At 43.1% G+C, this 27,458-nt stretch overlaps 1 long non-coding RNA gene across 1 annotated transcript in view; it reads right to left on the bottom strand.

Annotated features, from left to right (window-relative positions):
* Window positions 1–10,130: 10,130 nt before the first annotated feature.
* The window catches only part of LOC148501818 (uncharacterized), a 73,198-nt gene continuing 55,870 nt past the window's right edge, over window positions 10,131–27,458 (bottom strand). Inside the window, exons 3-4 of the long non-coding RNA XR_015870019.1 lie at window positions 10,809–10,900; window positions 10,131–10,169 (exon numbers count right to left, since the gene is read on the bottom strand). This is a non-coding gene — a long non-coding RNA (uncharacterized LOC148501818). The remainder of the gene's footprint in view (window positions 10,170–10,808; window positions 10,901–27,458) is intronic.

Raw genomic sequence — 27,458 nt, 5'->3', positions numbered from 1 at the left:
CCAGCGTCCCCCTGGAGTAGATCTTAAAGGGCACAGGCCAAAGTACTCATTTGGAACCCTGTATGTTTACAAAACAAAAGAAAAAATAGTTGCACACAGGAGGTGCCTATTTATAGTTAGCACAGCAATTGATCAGGGTGCCAGAATATTCAGTGTTATCACAACTTTGCTAGTGAAATTTAACTGCAATTTTAAGGCACTCCTTACAGCCCTACAGTAAAGGCCACCATACAGAGACTGATCGCCGCATCGCGGCAATCCAGAGAGGCCGGGTCGGCGGATCGGTTAAATCAAACATGTTGGATTTCACAGATTTGCCGACCACAATCAAAAAATGATAGTGATTGGCAGATCTGTGAAATTTAATATGTAGAATTTCACCTATCCTGCGACGGATCGCGGAACATCGATGTCCGCCAGTCGGCATTTCCAATCCGATCGCAGTGATCCACCTTATGTATGGGGGCCTCACAGTCCAAGAACTAAATTAGACCACTTTACATTCAGGATCTGTTTACTTTTAGTTTTGCCAAGCACATCTGCACCTGAAAGGGTCAGCGATCTGCATGAATTTCTGTAGCTTACATGAGGCTGTATTGCAAAGCAGAGTCATTACCCAATGCATTGGAAAAAAATAAATCGTACTTTATGCAATAAGCCAGAGGTTCCGAAACGCAGTCTTCAGGGCACCCCACCAGTACAGGTTTTATAGCTATCCATGGTTCAGAGCAGGTGGTTAAATTATTTGATTAATTAAGTTGCCTGTGGTCAAGCATGGATATCCTTAAAACCTGGACTGTTAGGGTGCCTTGATGACCACATTTGGTAACCCTGCAATAAGCAGTTTTTGACACATTTAGTAGTCTCATCAGATTACTCTCCTGAATCTAAGCCTCTACATTCCAAAAGGTGCTTCAGTACTGGACACTCTAGGTCTAATCCAGTGCTGCAAGCAACTCTCTTATGAGAACTGATCACATGATTTAGAACAACGGTGCATGCGTCTGAGCCTACATACGGAACTTTGAGCAACTACGAGTTATGCAGAGACTACCTCAGTTGCATCTCCACTTGCGGCTTAGTGGTTGTAAATTGTAACCATGCAAAACTGGGTGTATGCCCTTAGCAGTGTGCCTTATGCGTGTAGACGGAATTACGGTATATTCAAAGTTGTGTGGATGCAGAGATTAGTCTGATTTCAGGGGCTAGAATATGAGAGAGACCACATGCTTCAGCCAGTAAATGAGACAAGCTTGCATCAGTTACTATGTGAAGATGGGCAGCACAGACGGTGTAATGGTTAACCTCAGTGCTGTGAGGCAGTAGTACTGTGTGTTCAATTCCTACGCCCCTAACTATATGGAGTTTGTATATTCTCCCTGTGCTTGTGTGGGTTTCCTCCAGGTACTCAGGTTTCCTCCCACACTCCAAAAATATACAGGTAGGTTAATTGGCTCCCAACAAAAATGAACTCTAGTGTGTATGTGTACATGTGATGGGGAATATAGAGTGTAAGCTCCACTGGGGCAGGGACTGATGTGAATGGCCAGTTATTCAGTGTTATCACTATGTGAAGTGCTGTGAAATGTGTGCGCACTATATAAAGAACTGGTAACAAATAAATGACAAATAGTGTTGCAGTGTCAAACTATGAGTAATCTTCACACTACATGGTATTCACAGACTCTGCTCCACACACTGATTGTTCTATACATGCCTTTATAAATCTATGTGCATGTTAAATAGTCAATGATGATTAATTCAGGATTGAATATATTTGATTTGTAGGTAAGGGATACATTTGTACTCTGAACAAATGTGAATGGATTCCAGGTTTTCCCTGAAGTTTAAATCAATGGTACCCATAGCCATAAATCTGGTAGCCGCAGCTCAGAAAAGTAGTAATAGAATACGTACACAGAATTGTGTGTTTTTATTGTGCCTTGTTGGATTAGGTATTGCACATTTCTGTCCATTTTAAAATGTAAGCCCTAATATAATATTTTAAGTTAAAACGCAAATGTCAACACAATGGAGGCAACCATGTTGGTGCTGGATCAATGGCCAAGAAATAGTTGCATCAGTGAGGCACAGACTCCTCTGTAAAGTCACTGGCTACTGTACATACAGCCATGGCCAAAAGTTGAGAATGACAGAAGTATTGGTTTTCAAAAAGTTTGCTGCTTCAGTGTATGTAGACCTTTTTGTTAGATTTTACTATGCTATACTGAAGTAATATTACAAGCATTTCATAAGTGTCAAAGGCTTTTATTGACAATTACATTAAGTTTAAGAGAGTCAATAATTGCAGTGTTGACCCTTATTTTTCAAGACCCCTGCAATTCGCCCTGGCATGCTGTCAATCAACTTCTGGGCCACATACTGACTGATGGCCGCCCATTCTTGCCTAATCAATGCTTGAAGTCTGTCAGAATTTGTGGGTTTTTGTTTGTCCACCCGCCTCTTGAGGATTGACCACAGTTCTCAATTTAAGGTCTGGGGAATTTACTGGCCATGGACCCAAAATTTTGATGTTTTGTTCCCCGAGCCACTTAGTTATCATTTTTGCCTTATGCCAAGGTGCTCCATCATGCTGGAAAAGGCATTGTTCATCACCAAACTGTTCTTGGATGGTTGGGAGAAGTTGCTCTTGGACGATGTTTTGGTACCATTCTTTATTCATTGCTGTGTACTTAGGCAAAATTGTGAGCGAGTGACCCCAGTCCCTTGGCTGAGAAGCAACCCCACACATGAATGGTCTCAGGATGCTTTACTGTTGGCATGACACAGGACTGATGGTAGCGCTCACCTTTCCTTCTCCGGACAAGCGTTTTTCCAGATGCCCCAAACAATCAGAAAGGGGATTCAGTGAAAATAACTTTACCCCAGTCCTCAGCAGTCCAATCCCTGTACCTTTTGCAGAATATCAGAATATCAGTCTGTCCCTGATGGTTTCCTGGAGAGAAGTGGAGTCTTTGCTGCCCTTCTTGACACCAGGCCATCCTCCAAAAGTATTTGTCCTGTGTCATGCCAACAGTAAAGCATCCTGAGACCATACATGTGTGGGGTTGCTTCTCAGCCAAGGATGTGGGCTCACTCGCAATTTTGCCTAAGAACACAGCCATGAATAAAGAATGGTACCAAAACATCCTCCAAGGGATACCAACCATCGGGATGCCGCTGTCCGTATTCTGACAGGATGCATCCCGACAGCCGGCATTACATACAGATTCCAATTGGAGAGTGGTTTAAAAAATACACAGAAACTGTTAGCTCTATCAAGCTGGTCACACCATGATTCAACACCTCTGGTATGAATGGATCACCAGTATAAAAGTAGTTCAGAGGAAGAGTTTTAAAAAGACACCATTGCCTTGTCTACAGATATTACAGGTCTGCATTTTGAGCCAGTATGCAGCCACTCGGTGTACAGGGGCCCTCCTCAATCTGTTAGGTGTGCCGTGTACAGCACATCAGTCATTTTCAACCTTTTTACTGCAACTAGATCCCTGCAGAAACCTTACGCCTCTGGAAAACTAGTCACACAATGCACAAAACATACATAATTTACAAGTACTCCGGTGCTAAAATATAATTGGTCAGTACAGAAAAGAATCTTTCTTAAAAGTTATTTTATGCATTCTGAAAAATATGAAAAGCATATTCTAAGAGGAGGATTACCGCACGAATCCCATTATGACCATTTAGGACTAAGGGGGTGATTTATCAAAGCTTGGAGAGAGATCAAGTACCACTCAGCTTCTGTCATTTTACAGGCTGTGCTTGAAAAATGACAGTTAGAAGCTGACTGGTTGGTACTTTATCTCTCTCCAAGCTTTGATACATGTCCCCCTAAGTGTTTAGAAAGTGTAAACTTGAGAGATATAGACCTATACATGTGTGGACCCCTCCATATATAGACCTTTATGTAGGCGACACAACAGTCTCAATGCTGGCCAGTGGCGTAACTAGGGCAGGGCGAGCGGGGTGCGTGCCCTGGGCGCCGTTGGACCGGCGCTGACCGCAATGAGTGCGGTCAGCACTACACATTTACACAGGACCGGCGCTAGGCTTCCAGCGCCGGTCCTGTGCTTCACACATGAGCCCGTTCCCTCCCCCTGAGTGCTTGCCCAATAGCGTTAGGAGGTGGGCTCAGGCTGTGCATACCACACGCATCGCCGCCAGCGCTGGTGGCGATGCGTGTGTTAAACAGCAGCCAATGAGAGTCAGATAGACTCTCATTGACTGCTGCAGCACCCACTGCAAGAGCCTGACTTCCGTCCAGCTCCTGCAGTGGGTAATGGGACTGACGTCATGACATCTGTCCCATAATGCTGAGCGTGCCAGCCCTGGCGGGCGCGGCGTCGCGGACAGGAGCAGGGATTCAGGCAAGTATATATAATTTATTTTTTTTAACCTATCTGCACAACGGGGGAGGGGGGTGGCTACTACTGGGGGCACCATTATTGGGAGGACCTCTACTGGGGGGGCTACTACTGGGGGCACTTAATCGGGAGGGTGAACCTCTACTGGGGACTACTACCACTGGGGGCATTATAAAAGGGGCCTACTACTAGAGGCACTGCACTCGGGGGACCACTGCCGGGGGCAATAATAGGAAGGGCCACTACAGGGGGCACTGGATAGGGTGGATCACTACAGGGTGCCTGCATAAGGGGACCACTACTGGGAAAACTGCATGGGGCAGGGGCTACTGCTGGGGGCACTATATAAAGGGCACTGCATAGGGAGGGGGGGGGGGGGGACTACTACTGGGGGCACCATATAAAGGGCACTGCATAAGGGGATACCGCTCTACTGGGCGCACTGCATTGTGGGGACTGCTACTGGGGGCACTGCATAAGGGGGAACACTACGTGGGGCACTGCATTTGGGGGGGCCACTACGTAAGGGGAACTAATTGGGGGCTGTATAAGGGGGACCACTACTGGGGATACTGTATAAGGGGCACTACTATGGGCCTGCATAAGAGGGACCACAACTGCATACTGGGGGTACTGTATAAGGGGTACTACTGGGGTTAAGGTGCATATGGATAGGAATGTTCAGTTTGAAAATAAAGGGGTGTGTCATGTTGACACGCCCATTTTTAAGTGACCACACCCATTTTTGTCGCGTGCGCACATCGGGGGGGTGCTCCCTTTTCAAATTTGCCCTGGGCTCCAAATACCCTAGTTACACCACTGATGCTGGCACAAGCCAAATGCCTAACATTGCACCCTGAGGAAAGGACAATGGCGCATTTAGGGAATTACTGCAGCCCCATGTAGTCTTAGGAACTTGTTCTTTTTCACAGACATCTGTACAAAACCTGGAAGATCCACAAATTAAACGAACAAGAGGCTCCACAGACTGCACATTATTCAGACGTTGCTCACAGGGGAGTGATATCCAACTGCAGATGCCTTAGTGTTTACTCATTTTAAACTTCCTCAGCAAATATATAAAACCCAATAGCAACCAGTCACACTTTTGTGTACATTTTATAGCCTCTACTATGCAAGTCTATAGCTGTGTGTTTGCAATGGGCTACAGACCATATGATATTTTACACTCTAGAAGCAATAATAGTCTGTGGTGGTAGAAAAAGATCAGTGTGAAGCTGTCAACTCTATGAAGAGATTTTAGAAGGGACTCTGAGCATGCATTAAAAAAAAGAAGGGAATGAAAGAAAAACCATCCTGCTGGTCCAGCATCCGGGAACCCGTGTCTTAGATATTAACCCCACCACTACCTCAGTAGTGGCCTATTTACTCTCTGAGGGGAACAGAATATTGAAGACACCATACTGCTCTCTTATCTAGTGCAGTGATTCTCACGTGACCCCACACAGGTCACGTTTTCCAGGTCACCCAGCAGGAGCACAGGTGTAGTCATTACTCACTGACACATTTTAAAAGATCCACAGGTGGAGATAATTCTCACTTGTAATTCTGTGAGGAGACCTAGAAAACATGCACTGTTTGGGGTCCAGAGGACAGAGTTTGAGAACCTGTGATCTAGTGCAATGAGTGCATGCTGCAGCAGCTGTCCGATCGGCTTTGTAAATATACCACTTTGGTTGTCGATAAAGTGGCAGCTTTGACTGATCGCACTTATTTTATTGCAGTTTATAAAAAGTCAAATGTCAGAGCCGCTGATGAGCAGAGTCGGACACTTTGACAACCCGCTGGTTAGTAAATATACTCCAAGGTCTCAGATTGCTGAAAATGTAGGATCTTCCACCTTTTCCACTTGGTAAAAGTATAACTACAGAAACGCCAGTGGACGAAACGCAGGTCTACTTGGACGATGCAGTTTTGTTTATAGGAGCAAGGGGAGTTTTATCATACAAAACAGGATTGAGCTTTTCTTCCAACAAACAAATGAAAACTGAATCCTTGCAACTGCAAAAAGGTATTCCGTAGAGAAACTGAATTAGCAGCATCCTTTAAAGCAGTGGTTCTCGGTCCTCAGAACCCCAAACAGGTCACGTTTTCCAGGTCACCCAGCAGGTGCACAGGTGTAGTCATTACTCACTGACACATTTTAAAAGACCCACAGGTGGAGATAATTATTTCACTTGTGATTGTGAAGAGACCTGAAAAACATGCACTGTTGGGGTCCTGAGGACAGATTTTGAGAACCTGTGCTTTAGAGCTATGCTAACTAAACATAGCAGCTCGGGAATGCAGTGTTAAGGGGCATATCCATTTAACGACATGAAAGTCTGAACGTCCAGTGTTCAGACTTTCATGTCGCCGAGGTGCGGGCACTGTACTGAAAGATGTTCACTGAATGTCTTCAGTGCAGGAGCCCAACCTCCCTATCTATTAACATGCCGAACCTGCCGACCGTCGTCAGGTTGACCGGCATGTTCGATAGATAGTCGGGGGCGGCAAGGACCCAGTGTGCACGCGCATCGCTGGTCCTTGCCGGCTATCCACTAGCAGACTTTCTGCACGTTCCGACCAAAACCGCATCGTGCAAAAAGTCGGCAAATGTCGACAATCATAATGTAAACACCACAATGTCAACAGTTATGTTGTCAACATGCAACATGTCCACATCTGCAGAATGTCAACATGTTCCCAATATTGACATGTGAAGTGATGACATTCTGCACGGACCGGTGGGTTAGGGCTGAGTGTGGTATATTTTGTCGACAGTCATTGTGTCGACATTTATGAAAAGTCAACATTACAAAGTCAACAAAATGTCCCTGCAGTCTAGTGGTGACTTACCTGGTTCAATAGAATCGGCAGCTCCACCGGTGTATTCCAGGTATGGCGACTACATCCTGACAACTCACAGCGAATCCAGCTGTGCTTGGCGGTACCTATTGCTAACCCTAACCCTCCCCTTAGTGCCCACACCTAACCCTCTGCTGCGGTTTGTGAAGAATGTCAGTAATTTACATGTTGACATTGTGAATCTGCAAACATGTTGAATGTCAACATTTCAACAATTGTAAATATTGACATTATAACTACATCCCTTAGGGCTAGGTTACGGCAGAAAGGTGAGAGGAGGGTTAGGCACTATAAGTGGTAGAGCTGGAAACACACAATACAGTCCGTTGTAGGATATATTGTTCAGATCTTAACGATGTATCGTATGGGTCGTGCAGTTCGTACGGCACGTGTGATGTATCATTACAATGCATTGTAACGTCGCTGGGAACACATCGTATAGTGTGTACCCAGCTTTAGCGTTCGGGATACTTGCCGCTATAATCACACAGGATCACTCGGATGTCATCATCAACTGACAGCAAGACCCCATTGGAGCTGCCGGACTCGCTATACCATGTGAGTCACGACTAGACCACCAGGAACGTTTGGTCTACATTTGAATCAGGTTGGCAATTCATCCATACTGACATTTTGGGGCGATTCAAATGTTTTTTGGGTGCCCGATGGAGCAGTTCTATTGCTGCCCCATTCAGGCACCAATGCCACGTGTGTGCACCCAAATGCATTGTGTTTAGCCACTTATAGTCCTGCTTTGGGCGGCCGACTTATAGTACATTTGTGCTTGCCACCCCGGGAGGCTGTGAGTAGAAATGTGTGCTCCCACGGCTATTCACACCCAAACAGAGCAAAAACTGAATTGCTCAGTCAGGTGCCCAAAAGAAATAGCCACAGCTAAAACAGTTGAATCGCTCCATGGTGAGTGTAAACATGCCAAGCATTTTGACATTTCGACCAGATCGACATTATGAAGGTCAACAAAATATACCAAACCCAGGTGCTTGGATTAACAGAGCCTAGTAACGTGACTAAATACATAATAGTTTAATTTAAAATGGTCAACCACCTAAATTTAAAACTGCAAATATGGAACAACAAGTTTCCCTTCAACAAGTGAAACATCTGACTAATAAAGTGCATCTAAAAGGTGTTCTATAGACGAGCGATATATCCCAAGCGCATGGGCGGGTGTATACACCCAATATGAGACTTATGTAGTTCGCAGACATATCAGGGCGACCCTGCTGCAGCACAGCAGATATAGCTGTAGGATATAGAGGTGCATCTGACAGCGTGTACTTGCTGCGGAACTGCCGGCACTGACATCACAACTGGCTGCCTAGCTTTGAGGTCAGCCCAGACACATCGAGCTGCCAATTGGTAAGTATGTATAGCTTACCAATCGGCCGCTTTGAAGGCGGATGGAGCCGCTGACTGCCTTTAGTGTGTACAAAGCCGTAGAGGCATATTCAATATGGTGCGGGATTTTTCCTGCAGATGCAAGATTTTTGCTTACTTAAGTGCCTGGAGGATCCCCCCCCCTCCCCTCACACCTCCAGAGCAAGTCTGATCAAATCCCCCCGCCCCCCCCCCCAGGACTAACTAAGCAATTGGAAGTTTCCATTTAGAATAATAACTCACCTTCCGAAGCAGTGTCTTCTTCCTCCAGCATCTGAACCAGTCTCCTACCTCAGGGTGTGTATGTATGTGTGTCCCAACCCCCCCATGTGAATGTATACACCCCGTAACGGGTGCTGGGGGAACTACATCTCCAAGCAGCCCTTGCATCTCTGAGTAGCCCTGGAGCCTCCCAGCAGCCCCCTCCCCCCAGTGACAAGTTGCAGGGGAAGCCACAGAGACACCCGGGTAGGTAAGTGTAATTGTGTTTTTGTTTTTTTTACGCGGCGTGGGGTTTTCAGCTCTGACCATTTTTTATTTTATTTTATTTTTTTATTATTGGGTACCGCAAGTATCGGGAGCGTGCACCCCTACGGTAATCCAAAATTGGGTACAAGGTTTTTTACCTTAGCTAAACCTCACGCCCAACTGAATGTGCCCCTTAGTCATCAGTCTCTGAAGCAGAATCAGAAGTAGAGCCGGTACCCTGGTCTCCAAAAGGACAAAAGAGAAGCGAACAAGGTATGCCCTTAACACTTTGTTCTGTGATAACAAGGGGGTACCCAGCTCTCTTTAGTACCAGCCGGAGCTAAACTGTGGATTTCAGATAAACAGAAGATCTACTGCATGGAGAGGAACACTGACAGCAGCCACAGATTTCCACCTTTTCTACTCTTCATACAGCTGTCTGATAGAAGACAGAATCTTGGAGACAACTTTCAACAGATCAGAGTAATTATAGGGCTTGGTAACATGCTGCAATTAGAAAGACGAAGCAAGAAAAACCACAGAAAGAGTCCTGGTTTTGACCCTAATTTGAGAAAATATATATATATATATATATATATATATATATATATATATATATATATACACACACACACTGGTTCCTGGCCTGACGGATGCACCCACAACCGCTGGTTGAGGAATGTCAAGATTGAGTGTGACCTGTCTAACCACCCTGGTTAATACATGCGCAAGTGAAAAACATGTGGGGAGGGGGGGAGGAAATGAGGGGGAAAGATGTGGTTACAAAATGTGTGAGAGGTCTTGTGCAACCCATACATAATAATCCTTTCTATTGATGTTAGTACATTACATTCTACAATTTCTCTCTAACAAAACTTTATAGGGAGGAGTTGAGCATATTATTCAAATTGCACAAACTGTTAAAAAAGAAAGAAAATCTCCTTTCCACAATCAGAATCGCTATTAGAATAAACACTGATCTGATCAGGTAAATCTAGAATTCTTTTTTTCCTTCTCCATTAAAATCCAGAATTTCCCATTCATCGATTGCTGAAAGAAGATGGAGTAGACTAGATCAGGAAGGAGGTGCACAATCTATAGTTATCTATAGTTACCTGGGTTTATATAGACAGACACATAGGGCCAAATGTAATCGAGTGAGTTTAGAAAATGTGAGTTTAGCAGCAAACTCAGCCAATGTAATAGCGTCAGAACAGAAAAACTTGCATGTTTTAAGACTATTAAAAATAAACAAACAAAAAACACACAACTCACTATGTAAACGCTCATCCAGATATTTCCCATTTTGAAGATAAAATTCAACCAATGTTCAGTTTACTGCTAAACTCACATTTTCTAAACTCTCACCCCATTACATTTGGCCCATAGTATTCTGTAGGTGTCCACACAGAGACCATTTTACATGCTTCATTTTATAATAACAAATGTATAATGAGAGCAATCATTTGTAGAGGGCAGATATTTTATGGTGCATGCAGAGGTTGCTACAGGTTATACCAAAAAAAAAAAAAAACTATTGATACTCCAAAATGAATGAGCCCAAAGGGAAACTGAACTGTGCCTTCTAACTGGTTAATAAATCAGACCTCTGCTGTACACAACGACCTGGCAAATGACAAATAAAAAAAACAAAAAAAAGGGGGGGGGGGGGCAGGGGGATCAACTTACCCGGCTGGATAGGCGACAAGGCCAGTCTTTGGGTCGCAGGAGAATCCTCTTCCAGCTGACACTGTGATACCCAGGACCTTCTCCAATGTCACCTGTCAGAGAAATCAGAGATATAAACCCAGTACACACTGACAGCTGTACTACTTGTGGGAGCGATGCCTGTAGATCCAACACAAATGATTACTCTTATTACCGCTGCACACTATTAGCATTTGTTGAATTAGAAGAGTTATACCTAGTGCCAAAGGGTGGTCTGTAAAAGAGCAGAATAAAAGTGAATAAGAAATAGAAGTATCATCTGCTGACATTAGTCCATAAGACATAGAATACAGTATTATCAGGAGCCGCTTTAGGGAAAACTAAGGATCTCCTATTCGGATACTGATAGACTGGCCAAACTCACAATAAAAAAAATTAAAAAAACTGTGTCGGCCAGAGGAGGCAGACAATGGTAAAGCATTCACACCCCTATGTATTATTCAGGTATTTCAAGTTCACATAATGACTGACATTAGGCACAAAACATGTAAAAAATGCCAGACCGGATGTATTGTAATAGATGAACATTATGAATGTGGCATTTTGGTAAGTAGATGTCAACATCAAAGTGGTTGGAGCCACTGCTGTAAGCTTGTACAATTGTGTGCTAATAAAACAAATGAGCTTCATGTCATCTTCGTAAAGTATCAGTCATTTACCTCGAGACCTAGAACATTACTACAGCTTTAGGTTGGTGTCAGATGTACAGTATTACCTAGTTGCCTGCTCCAGCTAGTGTCCCCATTAAATCATTCCAAATACATTTTTTGCCATTTTACTATTTGTTTGTTTTCTTATATTTTCACAGCATATTTAGTAATAAGACCTTACAATAAGTAACAGCAATAACGTATGGACTGAAGCTAATGCAGCTCGGCATTCCGGTATGTGTTCCATCTATAGCCGTGAGAATCTTACAAGGCAGGAAAGTCACACCTAGCTGCCCGTGGGCATAATTCTGAACATCTGTGTTCATGTCAAGCTCCCAAATTAGATTAAGGAGCTTTAGGATAGGGTGTTTGAACTTATAACACACTGGGCTTGTTAATACCGGTGCGGTTTACCGTGTTTTAGAGAGAAGATTCCCTTGAAATCCTATCAGCTCATCTTTGGACATATTCCAAAACACCTACACCCTATGTTTTACTTGGTATCCAAGCAGAAATAATTACATTCACCTTGATCAGAAGTAGCCATTTCAGTGCTTTGTGGGAGCTACAGTACTAGAAACATTCCAAACCCTCAAAACAAAAATGGCCACTAAAAAGTATACTTTATCTGTCTGCACTCGGAGTGTGACACATGCAACGTACACATTCAAATAAATTGTATACCGCATGTCTTTGGTCAGCATTCTAAGGGGTTTATTCAATTATAGATGTGTCCACATACATCTTACCTTCGTGCACTACAAGTCACACTAACAATAACTGATGTGCACTGTGCGACTTTGTAGCGCCGAGCGTCTTTTCATGCAACTTTTAACCTTCAAATGAGCCTTATTCCCAAAGCAATGTGAATAGGATGCACAAGCAGCTTCTGCTGATTATAATGATGATCGTCATGGCTATATTCTGTGTGCGACTACAGGTGTATCTGCATGTGAAATGCTACGTTAGTCTCGTAGCCACCGACAAATCACCAAAAACACATACAAAAAACGATCAAAGTGAAGCGTACCTAAATAAATTAAAAGTTAAGTGGCTCCCAGCAAAAATTAACCTTAGTGTGTACATGTGGTAGGGATTATAGATTGTAAGCTCCACTGGGGCAGGGGCCGATGCGTATGGCCAAATATTCTCTGTAATGCGCTGCGGAATATGTGCGCGCTATATTAATAACTGGTAATAAATAAAATAAATGGCCCAAGTTGCCTGCATCATGAAGACAATGGCTAAAAAATGCAGATCGCTGATCTGGAGCACTTACCTAGAGCTGAATAGCTCTATGCATGGACATGGAGGCCTTGCATTCGTGGCTGCTGTGGGCAGAGGTGGAGAAGCTGGCCTGAATACGTGACTGTTTAACTGATTGCAGGAACCAGAAAATTGGATGCTGTTTGTTAGTGAAAGGCAACAGGGCCAATACCTGTTGAGAAGCAAATTTCTAGAAAGGACAAACATGTTGGCAAAATTGATGAAAGAGGGGAACAAAGACACTAGTAATATAGTCAGGGCATAGTGAATTATTAGTGCAAACACTAGGAGCAGTACCCAATTAGCCCCAAACATTGTTCGGCTGCTAATGGATCCCCCAAGGTTATCCAATTAGCCCCGAAGTGTGGCCCGACGCCTGCACGTATTGGGGATTTTTTTGGGACCTAATGTGTCCCGATAAAAATATCGCCAAAAAGTGCCTTTTATTGCAAGCGCAATTGCGAAAATGCCTGTGTGTTTTCGGGCAAATTATCCTATTTGTTCACCCGAAACTAATAGTATGGGGTAGAGTGGGGTATAAATAGAAAAATAAAATATTGCAGAAAAACGGGGAGTATCAGTGAAAAATCTCGGGACTAATTGGATGCCGCCCTCAGAGAGTGAACAAATGGCCCTAAAAACAGACAAATTGCTGTAGTTTTTGCATTTATTCATCTTTTTCAAAGTATAATCCAGAATACCGAGCTAAGTGGCAAATAGGTACATAGTGATGCTGCTGCAAAACAGAAAGGCAGGTATGGCCAGTACTGTACAAGTAACAATAGGAAATAAAATCTGGGAAAAGCAAAAAACCAGTGGATCACTAATAAGGACAGGATACTGAGGAAGACACTAAAATTGTACAGACAGATGCAGTTACTGGTTGCACATAATTAAAGAAAACATGTTAGGCTGTAATGTTCATTCAAACCATAAGGACTGATAGACCCAAGCCTGCCTGGGACTGGCACGTGGTCATTGATCATATGTTTGCCAAGCTCCTATAGATTCTCATAAAGTGATTAGTCACGGGCTGGTCACTCATGCAACTAATTGCTTTGTGGATGGCTGAACGATGCAGGGCCATTCCCTCTCGAAAAGTTAGCTTGCATGGGCAAAACTGAACAATGTATACACATACATACTACTAATGGGGTAGCCATTTTGTGGGCTGATCGTACTTCATTACAACATGAGTCAGCAAGTCATTAGCAACCATTCACCTCACATTAGACACCCTGGCTGCCTCAATTGTGGTTACCAGTGCAACGTGAATAGTTATTGCAGAGTACTAAATTGCCTTTTTAGAAGGGCAGTGTTACCTTGTCTGTACAGATGATTATTATCATCAAAATGTATTTACAGGGCACCAAAAAGGGTTGGCAGCACCTTAAATTGCATATGGCTGGTTCCAATCAACACATGCAAATGGAAATATGTAACTGGCACACAGAAACACTTTTTGCTGGAAGAATAGAAATAATGCTGGAAAAATAGAAATAATTTTGCCGACTAAGGAATCCCTTTGAGTTTACTCAGCTTTTGGCAAAAATATGACGGAGTTTCATCTCCAGCTGTGCAGATTCCAGAAACAGCTGATCAGATCCTGGTCTTCCTCCAGAATATACACTGTGACCCCCTCAGTGTTCAGCACAATTATAATTGCCTGCCTCCGGCTCTTTTTATAAAAAGCATTGTCTACAGATTGTACATTGGCAAGTATTGCTTGGTGCAGAGTTCCATCAGTATTATATATTTTATATATTGGGATTTGCCATATTTATGGCTTAAATTTTTTTTTTAAAAATTGTATACTTTCATTTACCTGGAAATGTAATTCACGGGTTTCTCAATTACCCTCCTCTAAATACCTATAAGTGTGGAAGGGAGATATTGTCAAGTGTCCATCAGGTTAAGCACTTTAGTATGTGGCACTCTACACATCCGGTTGTCCTGATGCCCACTGACCCTGCCACAGCAGAACCCGCCCAATTATGGCTGATTTACATGTATGGCCATTTGCTTCTAGGTACTCTATTACTGTACGCAGTCTTGTGCTAGCTACCAGTAAAACACTAAAGAAAAAAAAAAAAAAAAAGAGTCTAGTGTGTGTAGGGGCATTTAGAGCCAACTAAGAGCTCCTCACGGGAAGAAACACATGCATCGATCATTACACACCATACTTACAAACTCTCCCTGGTTGTCAGGGAGACCCCCCTGAAACAGCAGCAATATCCCTGACTCCCTGAAGAGACTAGCCATCTCCCCGATTGCACTTTACCCCCCATTATGATGCTGTAGATCTTACTAAAGCTGGGTACAGTAGGTACCACATGATTAAGTGTATACACACACACACACTTACCAATTCGTCTGCCCGATGTGCCGGGCTTGACAGCTGAAATAGGCGGGCATTTAAATAGCCAGCCCAGTTGAGCTGTCAATCACCACCGGGTCCCGCAGCATGTGTACGGACAAACAGATGATCGATATATCGGGCATCTGCTGTGCTGCACAGCAGATCTGATATGTCTGAACAAAGTAGTTCACAGACATCCGCTGTAAACACCCGGCGATGCTATATATATGGCCTATTCAAACTAACAGGCGATATATCTATCAGTGTGAACCCAGCACACATGCTACATGCTAGGCCAGGGCTCGACAAATCCCAGAGGCCAGGTCGCCATGGCTACTAGATTTTGCAGTGAGGTAGGAAGCAGATCCTTGTTGGCTCCGGCAGAGATTCGTGCCTATAGTATTGCGGTGTTCATATCATGCACAGGAGTGCATGTGCCGAGTGTCGCCTGCGGTGACTGCTGTGCCTCTGTCCGTCCCTGCCTGCACTGACGACTCCTCTCCATCCTGGCCTGCTCTGATCCCTGCTGTCTGTCCCAGTCTACGCTGATTCTCCTGTTCATCCTGGCTGTCTACTGTCTCCTATCTCCGGCTGCATAGAGCTCTCCGGTAGTAGGGTCTATGCGTGGCCAGGGATTGCGGAGCGGCTTCAGAGGGATAGTGGTGTGACCATGAGGGGAAGGGGGTTTTGTTGTACTTTCTGGCACCATTGTTTTATGTGAAATGTGGTCAGTTATTACTGGAGGGTGGAGCAGGGGAGCTGTGCAGAGCAGTGAGGGGGCCTCCATTTTACTGTATCCATTCAACTGTGACCATTTTGTGGACTAGTATAGTGTGTATAACACACAGAGCTGTGCTCCTTACTCACTCCTGTAATTTTTTTGGGGGGGCGGTGATCTGGCTCCTACAGTTTCATCCTGACTCCTAGATTTTAGAAACATTTGTCAAGCCCTGTGCTAGGCAAGTATGCTATACACACACACTGCATACTTTGTGTTACATAATATGGACTGTACTACTTACAGCATACATATTATGGGAATGCTGAATGGGTCAGTCAGTGTAGTGTGTGGAACATACTGTTCTCTATGAAACATCAAAAGGCATTTGCAGACTTCCCTATGTCTAGATTCCCAGAGGACTGTCAGGATAGGTATTACCTCCCAATACATTACACCCTTATCACTACTGGGATCAGATGCAGGTCAAATAACTGCAAGGATTTGAGTTCCTGCAAAGCCAATGGTCTGGCCTCTGTGTATGAAACAACCACTTTAACCCGTGCATTCCGAAAAGCAAGTCTGCCAACCAGTCAGTCACCGTTTCTGCTGTATTAGAAAAGCACATCGCTCCCAACAGGATAACCTGCTGCAGGGTGTGAAATAGCTTCAGTCATGTACAAAGGCTCCAGTTATTCCATGTATAGCGATCAGCTCAGTAGTCAGCGCCTTTCACAGTCTTTTTGTAGCATCTTTACTTTTTTTTTTTTTAAAGGCAGACACCCAAGCAAACTATCTAGGCAAAATATCTAGGCAAATTTAATTCAATTCAATTTTGAAAGGGAGGGGACGTTTAAATTGAATATCATCCTTGTTTAAAAAATAACAGATAAAGCAATACCGAGGAATGGTAAAAACCGGACTTATTACAACGATCTACAGATAAACTCACCCCAGCGGGCATTACAGGGCAGAGTCAGAGATGGGGGTGAGATTGCAGTAATGAGTTCTAAATCTAGGTCATGCCAATTAGTGCAATGAGCATTCTTGTGGTCCTGTGGGTTGCCATTATTAAGCTGCTAAAACAAATACGGATCTACACCAACATAAATACAATAACAAGGATCAGAATGATGAATGCCAGGTATCATGCATTTCTATGGCCCTGAATACAGTTCAGAAGCCTTTGGCTCCCTTCTGAAGAACAGTCACCATATGTCACATAGGTTAGGGTCCTCCAACAAATACGGCACTGACAGCAGCTGCCAGCTCTAGTCAGAAGGGGTCATTAATGCGTGTACTACGGAGTTATTCCAAACAAAACACAATCTTTACACATCATTAACTGGGGGAATAATAAAAAAAAAAAAGTTTGAGCTACTTGTAGTCCATGATATGGATGGACACCTTTTTCTTCACCTATAGCACAAGTCTTATATAATAGTCTACATCAAATATTTCACATCCAGAAAGACTGATAAATGAGCCCCTATCACCTCATCTTACTTAGGGGCGGATTCTATTAGAGGCGAAGTGTCACGGCCAGCGAAATGCATTCAAGGCTGCAATCTTTTTGCCTCATTCGCCTGTTTAGACGCAAAGTTTTGGTGTATTTTCACAATGCGCGCACCCTCTTATCGCCCTATTCAATTCCAAAACAGGCAAAAAACGCATATGGTGACTGCTTATTTTGGGGAAATCAGTCTGCACCCCATAAAAAGCCTAACTGACCCTGGAAATCAATATAGAAGTGTATTAAGAGCCCTCATAAAAAGTATTTAGGGTTTGTAAATTGTTTGCAAGTATGGAAACATGTTCTAAAGCAATTTGTGTAAAATAATTGTTGTAGTTTAAATTGGGGGTACATTTAAATGGGTACTAGCATATTTTTGGATCTCTAAAGTGCCTTTAAAAAGAACAAACACCTGCTGCAGCCTCCTGCAATCCTAAAAACACCTGTCCCATCCATACAGCACCCCAAAATACCAGACCAGGTACTTTATACCCATTTTCAAACTTTTTATATTTTCACCCCAAAAATGTCATGACATTAGTCATGAGTCATTAAGGGGGTGTCCAAAGGATTCTGAATCAAATACCCACATTTTTAGTCAAAAATAGGGATTTTACACATCTTTTTCCTGCCTTTGTGTGGTGAAACTTTTGCGCCTATTTTTGCCTAAGTTGTTTTCACACTTGCAAAAAACATCCTGGAATTGAATAGGGCGATATGCGAATGTCGCGAAAAACCTCACATCAAACACTTTTCGCCGATCGCAGCTTTTCGCCTCAAACGAATCCGCCCCTTATTTGTTACTTCATGGCCCTTGCTCCAGCAGATGGCTTTCTTCATACAGGTTGTGGGAAAGGACCAGAGCACATGTGGACCAAAGCCCTGGCTTTCAGTAGTCAAGTCCAGCCAGATTAAATGTCAGACTAAACAAACTGGGCCTGATTCCAAGTTGGACAAGGCGCCGGTCGACGCAGATGCCAGATTACCTTATGCTTATGAGAGTATCCATGTATGCCAGTGTCCGGCCATCTTCATGCATATGAATTGCTCTGCCAACTCTCTGTCCAAAGCAGTCATTAGTATTAGCACTTGTACCTACCCCATGCTGGGTGCAAAAAGTCAGTCTAAAAACAGGCGTCCCATCACCATCCACACGCCTCAAACAAGCACAGAAGTTGCGCCCACGAAACCCTCATGAGACATCTTCTCTGTGTGTCTGCACAGTAACTGCCCAGCTGCCCATTCCACAGAAGACTGTCCACTGAAGATCCAGTTTATACAGAGCTCCTTGCCACGGTGGCACTTCGTGCCACATATGCGTAAACCCTGCAATTTGAGGCATATGAAAAGCACACGATTATGAACCTGTGCCAGACTAAAAAAAAAAAAAAAAAATCAGACCCACTGTAGGCATTCTGTGACAGAATATCGAAGTAGAGGACTAGAGTCAAAAGGGCCACATATAGGACACAGAAAAATTATATTAAGCTATACAAAAGGAAAGAACACCTACCCAACAAGACTGATCAATACAGGATTACACATGTCTACTGGAATTCAATTTTTACCTGCATCCAGTAGCCCATACTGCATTGGCCAATACTGAGACCTTCGGTGCTCCAACACAAAGACTGCATTATAGAACACAACCTGGTTCTGAATGTTTGTGGGAGTATTCACAATAGCTACTAAATTCATACAGATGCATTTCTATGGAGGAGAAGGAAAACACACATACACTGTATGCGCAAATTTCATCTACAGCACCCACATATATACGAACAAAAAAAAAAAAAGAAGAAGGAAGTATGACATTATATAGACACATACATACATACATACATACATACTCCACCCAACCACCCATTTTCCAATTGTTATTGAGATTTAAGCAATTCAAGACCAATTAAAAATGCTCCTGACGAAGGCGCTAACAGCACAGAAACGCGTTGAGCTTCTCTTACTACCTCTGACTGAACATTTGCCACTTGTACCTGGCTTATGCAGCTGGATAGAGCTATGTACAGGCGCTGCATTACCTGACCCGACTTGCACACGCTGGAGTATGAATTTCCATCTATTAATCAGGCACCAGTGGTACCTCGAGCCGGTCTCAGCCCTAGAAGCTGGGTTTTGAACCACACTAATGGGCACCTTGATTACCACAGCTGTCCTATCCCGGCCAGAGTACAACGTACAGAGCGTACCGGAGACTAGCTGGATGACTGGATATAACAGACAGGATTTTTATACCTGTCTTGTGTAATGGTCCGTTAACACCCTGGACATTGGAGCCTGACAACAGGTCATTAGTCAGCACCAATTCCCAGTGAGGAGACAGTGAAGAGTGGGTAAATACCACATCCGTGCACTAACTGAAGAGACATTAGTAACTAATTATTGGACAATGTTATACTATTATGATACAGTCACTCGTACAAGGAATATATGCTATATTGTATCCATTAATTGTGATTTTATATGGTTATATGTGTACATATATTTTTCGTATGTGGGATTGGGGCAATAAATGTATTTTATAGTAAATACTTAATGTGCATACACGTAACGATTTTTGAACGACTTAACTATAACAACGTCGTTATCGTTCAAAAAAATCGTTCAGTTTGAGTTATAACAATGAACGATTACCGTTCATGCGCGTTCCCGTTTGTAGTTCATTTTGACTGACCAACTGAACGATTTTCATTAAGGGAAGTTACAAAAATAGTTTGTAGTTCAAAAAATCGTTCATTACACTTTAAAAAAATCTGACAGATAATCTGACAGAAAATCATTCAGAAAATTGTTAGCAACAAAATCGTTGTGTGTGTATGCAGCTTTACGATTGGATTTAAAGATTGTGCAACTAGCTTATTACTATATGTGCGTATACCCATACCGATTTTCTTTTTCAATGGAAAAACTGAACGATTTTTTGAAGTGTAATGAACGATTTTTTTAACGATTTATTTAACGATGAACGAAAAATGTTTCTTCCTTTAATGAAAATCGTTAGGTTGGTCAGAATGGACGATGAACTACAAACGGAAACGCGCATGAACGATTATGGTTCATCGTTATAACTCAGAAACTGAACGATTTTTTGAACGATTACGTCGTTATAGTTAAAAAAAAAAAATTGTTACGTGCGTACGCACCTTTAATGGTTAAAAACCCTGAAATGGTACAAAAAGTAAGCGGCAAACTGCTAAGGGGTATAAAACAAATAAAAAGTTTAGGTTAGCAAATGAGAAATAATTTAGATCCAGATGAAGGTTTTCTGTTGAATGTCAGTTTCCGTCTAATGCGTGGCACTCCGTACAATGCTGTAACAAGCTGCTACTGTAGGAAAACCAAATTGGATATTTCGAACAACTCACAAATCACTGTAAATATGCACCTAGGGACAGTTTTTATGGCATTGCTCCAAACATCAAAATACTTCACCCAGCTACAGTACTTCCTTAACCCCTTCCAGGCAGAAACGCGCCACACACACGCGTCAATGTTCCCTCTCACAGGCTAAACAAAACACAGCTGTGACAACAATCCAACAGATCTTTTCTGATAGTCCATTGTACACAGTTGATGATCATATGGATGAGCAGATTCATTTGGAGCAGTCTTGCTTTGACCTTGATGCTTATCGAACTGAAATTTGCTTTTTTTCCTTCCATTAGATTAGCAGCAGGATAAACAGTTGTAGTAAAAGCCCCCAAACCATGGTGGAATTACTCCAGTGTGTTCCCCTCCCATTTGCTGTGGGCAATGACCTATATACATAACTCGTTGGGCCATCCGTATGCTGGAGGCTGGATCAGCCACAGATGAAGCTGCAATAGTTGCTGGCCACCCCGATCACTTTCCCTGTACAGTTTCCTAGGCCAGAATCTCCTTAGAATAAGGCTGGGTACACACTGGAGCAACGGGCATTCATTCCTACATCTGAACGAATGTCTGGGGAAAGTGATTGTGCGTCCACACTGGTTGACTAATGAACGGTGGTACAATCACAGTTCCGTCATTCATTAACAATGCACTGGCCTCTAGCGTTATCGCTAGGTTTGATGTGCAGCACATAAAACCTGGTGACCGTCACTAGCGACCGCGGAATCATGTGTACACACTGAGCGATTTAGGCGATATGTCGTCCAGTGCAGAGGGGGGGAGGAATAAGCGGGCCCCCTGCTGTTGTAGAACTGCATATCCAAGAATACCCTGCTACAGCTTTGCTATTTGGCAATACTAAAACTGTTCTAAGGCATGCTGGGATGTGTAGTTCAACAACAGCTGGAGGGCCGCCTATTGCCCCCCCCCCCCCGATCCAGTATGTACCTAGCCTAAGTATTTACATTCATTACTTGATACTACTAAAGTATTATATTCTCCAGCTATAACCCTATACGTTGTATATACAGCATGTGAAATCACATATCTCATTCAAAATAAATTCTCTCATATAAAAGGATATAATCAGCTACTGTCACTTCGCTCTGACAAGCCTGGTTAATGTGGGTTTCAGCTTAATTCAGGATGAGTTCACACCCTGATTGGATTAGCCATCACCTGTCATGCCTATATCTACTTTCCTTATAACACCTGCTGGTTGCCAGAGAAACAGGCATCTAACGTTGGGTGTGCTTTCCTTGTGTGCACTGATCCAATCAGTCTTCTTCTCTGTAATTACCAGACTGATGTCCGTACATGAACTCTACTGCCTGCTGACATTACTCCTTGTGTATCCTGCTGTTGTCCGTGGTTTGCTGACACTTTTTTGTTTCGGACTCCATTGCTGAATAATTCTTATGGTTCCTGTTACTTCGCAAGTTTAAGGGGCCCATTTATCATTGTTTTCGGGGATTATACCTCAAATATTCACACGTTTTCGGGGGTTTCTCTCAAATATTAAGTATGCCCGAAAGTATTAAGGAGGGACCACAGCAGGTATCTGCTGCTGCAAAAATGTTTTTGTTTTTTTTCCTAAGGGGGTGTGGTCATGCCTCCCGTGATTAAACAAAACCCTTCACCCAGGCCCAGCGCCTGGTGGTGGTCCCCTCTATACAGTGGTCCCCTCTATACAGTGTTCCCCTATACAGTGGTCCCCTCTATGCAGGGCCCCCTATACAGTGGTCCCCTCTATGCAGGGCCCCCTATACAGTGGTCCCCTTACATATATCACAAAGACGCACACAAAACAAAAACACAATACTTACCTGAATTCCCGCTCCTGCGCCCGCAGCTCCTCCATCCTCCCGCTCGCCATTATGGAAGAGAGGTCATGACTGTGGGAGCCGGAAGGTGGAGCTCATGAGTGAGCTCCAGTCCGGCTTGGCCGTGGGTGCAGCAGTCAATGAGAGTGTCTGGCTCTCATTGGCTGCTAAAACAAACACCACCTCGGGGTAGTACGAGTGTACTACCCTGCGAGTGTGTTCATTTTACTGAGTAGTGCGGACCGCACTACACTAACTAAAACTACTGACGTGGACCGCGGCCAGCGGCTCCCAGGACAAAAGCCCTAGCCGACCCCCCCCCCCCCCCCCAAGCTATGCCACTGCTGACAGTAAGTTTGTTGTATGATGGAAACAAATACATAAAGAAGAAAAGCTCAAGGGTCCGCACAAACTAAGAGTTATAAAGTTTATGAACCAGACAAAGAAACGAGAGAGGCCAAATTGACAAGAATTAAGTCCATATACCTTCCATTATAGCATCTGACAATTTTATCCTGGCATGCAGCACACTCCAACAAAACAGTATGTTAAATGGCTATAAATTACACTCGTACAAGGGTTCTTAGTGGGGGGGGTGGGCAGATTTCAGCTCATCACCTCAGGAGGGTGCGAGCAGAAATAACGGGAACCCGCGGCACTCTCGCCCAGCAGCACAAACCATCAAAATATCTTCCAGTCACTTTAAAGACAGGAGCTACAGCAGCGTAAATCAATTGAATTCCCCCCCCCCTCCCCAGAATGCAGTTTTATTCTGTGAGAGCAGTTCTAGGGCAAGAGAAAGTGATCCGCTGGGTACTCGACAGATATTTTGGGCGATCAATCGATCGGCCAATATATCTGGTGCCCGTCAGGCAGTGTCTCCCAGCTATATGTCTGAACGACGTCGTTCACAAACATATCGCATCGGCTGTGCTTCATTGCCGACGGACAGATATATCTGCAGACATATCTGTCCATCGGCAAGTGTGTACGGGCGGATACGCCCCCCGGCCAGCAGGACCCGCAGCTGCCTTGAAGATGGTCGTTCAGTGTACAGTATATGAACAACCATCATCTACAGATACATCTGCAGAACACTCGATCTGCAAATATATCTGCTTGGTGCGTACCTACCTTTAGAGTTGTAAGAGGACCCTCACATCTCCATGTGATCTGCCTTCAGGGCAGTGATGTCCTAAATGTGTATAGTATTTACAGGTTATTAGATTATAGATGAGGCAGATTGGCAAAGCAGCTGAAAAAAAGCCTGTTAAACCTTTAGGGGGGAATTCAATTAGGACCGTTAACTTAACAGGGGTGAAAGAGGAAGGTAGCACTCCTTGTGCTTATCAGTCAGCAGTGGCTTGCAGCCACAATTTGGGCATGCACTCCCAGCATAGCCCCTGGAGCCTGGCACTACAACACTGTGTCCCTACTTCCTGGCTGCTACTCAGCATCAGGGCAACCAGCATCAAGTGTGCGAGTTTTAATCCCTTCCTGTGCTCCAGTCATTATTCCAGCCGTGTCTGTGTAAATGCGAAACCCTGGAATTCCACACCTCCACTGCTAATGCAGAACGCAAAGGTTTCACTCCAGCCTCCCTTGTAGGGAGCCAATTCCACCAGAATGTGAGTTATTCTGGTGAGAGACAATCCCTCTCACCACACCACCTATTTATTGAAAAAATAAAAATCTGATAAGTGTTGCACTTCAGGGCTAATTGAAAAGCTGAGGGGGGATCAATTAGCCAGCGATAAATTACCACAGCTAATTGAATTCCCCCCCCTTAAGCTGGGTACCCACTAACCGATATATTGAGCGAAGAATTGATTGGCCAATATATCTGGTGCCCGTCGGGCCAATGTGTACCAGCGATATGCCTGAACAATGCTGTTCGCAGATATATCGCATTGGCTGTGCTGCGCAGCCGATGGACAAATATCTGTAGACGTATCTGCCTATCCGCAAGTGTGTATGGGCGGTCTGCTTAAAAACAGTACACATGCAGCGGCAGCAGCGGGGAGGGGGGGGGGCGGACCCCAGCCAGCAGGACCTGCGACTGCCTGGAAGAGGATGGTCGTTCAGCGTATATGAACGACCATCTACAGATATCTGCAAGGTGTGTACGCACCTTTATGGTGCATACACTGTCAAATTTGAACAACAATGAACCATTTTTACATCGATTTGAATGATTTCATCAACGATTGAACGATTTCTGAAAGTATTATAATGAATGAAATCGTCAAACTGACTGCAAACAGTCGATGTCAGAGATAGTTATCTGACATGCGGGAACACGCATCGTACGTTGATGCATGCCCTACATGTCAAAGATATTAACGATAGAACGATCTCACCCATCTAGTCCCCAATTATTCATATGGGGCCACAGTACTGACATTTGCGGGACTATCCAGAGCAAGACCATTATACCTATACTCTTAATATTGGTCCCACGTGGACTCATATCAATATTTTATGTATGCGTTGTCTGTTCAATGTTGTTTGTCTTTTGTTATTTATGAATACATGTGTACAGTGTATTCTTTTAAGTGCTAATTAGCATAATAAATACTTATTTGTTATTCTTTATATTTGAAATCATCATCCATTTTTTTATTATGTATCTTTTAGCGCTGGTTTTTCTTTTTTTTATTGATTTTTACTTCTGTTTAGGGATTGACACTCCAGTTACCAGCTGCTCTCCTGATAGCGCGTCATATCCTTTTGTCGTTCACAATTTTTGTTTTTGTCTTGTGACGCAGCAATCATGAGTTGTTTTAGCCATTATGGCGACAGGAATAATAGGAGACAGTCATACTTATCCCATTGGGAAGAACCCATTTAAATGGTAAATGTATCTGATGATATTGACCTGGTTAAAGACTTCCACAAATTGGAAGATCTACTAAAAGCTGAGTCAAGAAATTGGTTGGATAGCACCAACCTACAAAAATATATTGACAAAAAAAAAATGGTCCCTAGGGGCCTGCGACTATTTAAGTCTTAAATTTTTCAGAATGATATCACATACCAGGAGGAATGGGACCAGCTATTGGATAATTGTTCCCTAGCACTAATGGCCCTGATCATCAGATACAGAACCACAAGGGTTAACCTGATAGAGCGAGAAATTGAAACTCTGAAACAAATCTATTGAGGAGAACAAAACGTGATAACTTTGACCAACTAGTTAAAACTATTAACGAGAGGGTCATTAAATTTGAGAAAAACCTGTTGGAAAATAAGCAAAAAAAAGTTTAGGAGGGATTTAATTGATTATGAGGAAGGGAAGGTGAGATCCTTCTGTTTTAAAAACTCTAAACCTCATTATGAGAGGGAGAACAGCAGATTCATTAGAACAAGAGATAACTATAGTCATCATAATGACAAAAAAAGAAACTATGAAAGTATGACGAACCACAGCTTTAATAAATATGTTCATCCAAATAGATATGCGGTTTTGACAGAATCTATTGATGATTCATCTGAACGTTCTCCTCGTTTTCTTAAAAAATCACAAACATGATAAAATTTGGCCAACGAGAAGTAATGACATTAGTTGGATGGATAATAACGAAAAAAATAATACAGGAAGACATTTTTTAGGTGCCCGCCCGAAAACCAACAACGAAATATTAGGACACACCTCTTGGGATCCCAGAGTGACACCAAAAAGACGAAGGGATTCAAGCCCAGAGGGAGAAGAGGTGGGAAAATTAATAAGGAGAGACGCCAGACGATATTAAAAAAACAAAAGACTCTTAAGAACGCAAACAAAAATAAATCATGCAAACTAGAAGATATAAAAAATGTCTAATATCTCTACCATCTTTCAAACGAGCTCTTAAGACCCACTAAAGCCTTCCAGCTCTCATCCTAACTTGCTGCTACATCTTCCTTTCTCCCGGCCCACCCCATTCTGTGTCACTTCTGTTTGTCTTCCCCTCCCTTAAAGAATGTAAGCTCTTTAGAGCAGGGCCCTCTACCCTCTTGTGCTTCTCCCTACTGTAATTTAATTAATCTCTTACTAGCCACTAGGGCAACTAACACTTGGCTGTTTATGCGGGCGTTAATGTCACTAATATAGCAATGTTTATCCATGTCCTGTATTGTATTGTATTGTAAGTCAATGGTTACTTTTTTGTCTATGTACTTTGTAAGGCGCTGCGGAACACTTGTGGCGCCATATAAATAAATGATAATAATAATAAATATTATATCATCTAAAAAACTGGATAATGATCAATTATCCTTATTAAGTAAGGGCCTGAAATCGTCCCCCACCAATGATCCCAACATTTATGACTTGTATGTTGACCTTAATCGCTTTAGCCACACTTTGTGTCGTAAGAGCTTTTTTGCGAAGAAACATCTAGATAAAAAGAATGATGATTCAATTCCCATTATATTGGATAGTTCGGATGACGTTTTGTTATCTACTCTAGAGGAGTTGTGGGAAGAAAATCATACAGAAATTAATGACGATATCTCCACAATCAAAATCTTCGATACAAATTCTCATAGAAATCAATTTAAATTGAAGTCTGAATTTTTTCCCATAAGGGACAAAAGTAGCAGTATTTAGTCTTTTTATAAAATCACCTTAGAAGACTCTAAATCTCTCTGCCTGCGAAAACAGGGGAGTAGTAGAATTACTTCTAATCTATCTAAGGGTGAAAAACGGGCTCTTAAAACACTTACTAGAGATCATGCTTTAATATTCAAAGAGGCAGACAAAGGAGGGGTTAGTTGTTATGGACAGAACCCATTACATCCATGAGGCTCTGAGACAATCGAGTGATGTTATGTTTTATTCTGTTTTGCCTATGGACCCCACGAGTTCCTTTTTTTGAACTTAAACACTTACTTAATACTGCTCTTTTGTC

The sequence above is a fragment of the Taudactylus pleione genome, unplaced genomic scaffold (assembly GCF_031769625.1).
Source record: "Taudactylus pleione unplaced genomic scaffold, aTauple2 ptg000501l, whole genome shotgun sequence".
Taxonomy (NCBI): domain Eukaryota; kingdom Metazoa; phylum Chordata; class Amphibia; order Anura; family Myobatrachidae; genus Taudactylus; species Taudactylus pleione.
This window is presented reverse-complemented; position numbering and strand designations above follow the sequence as displayed.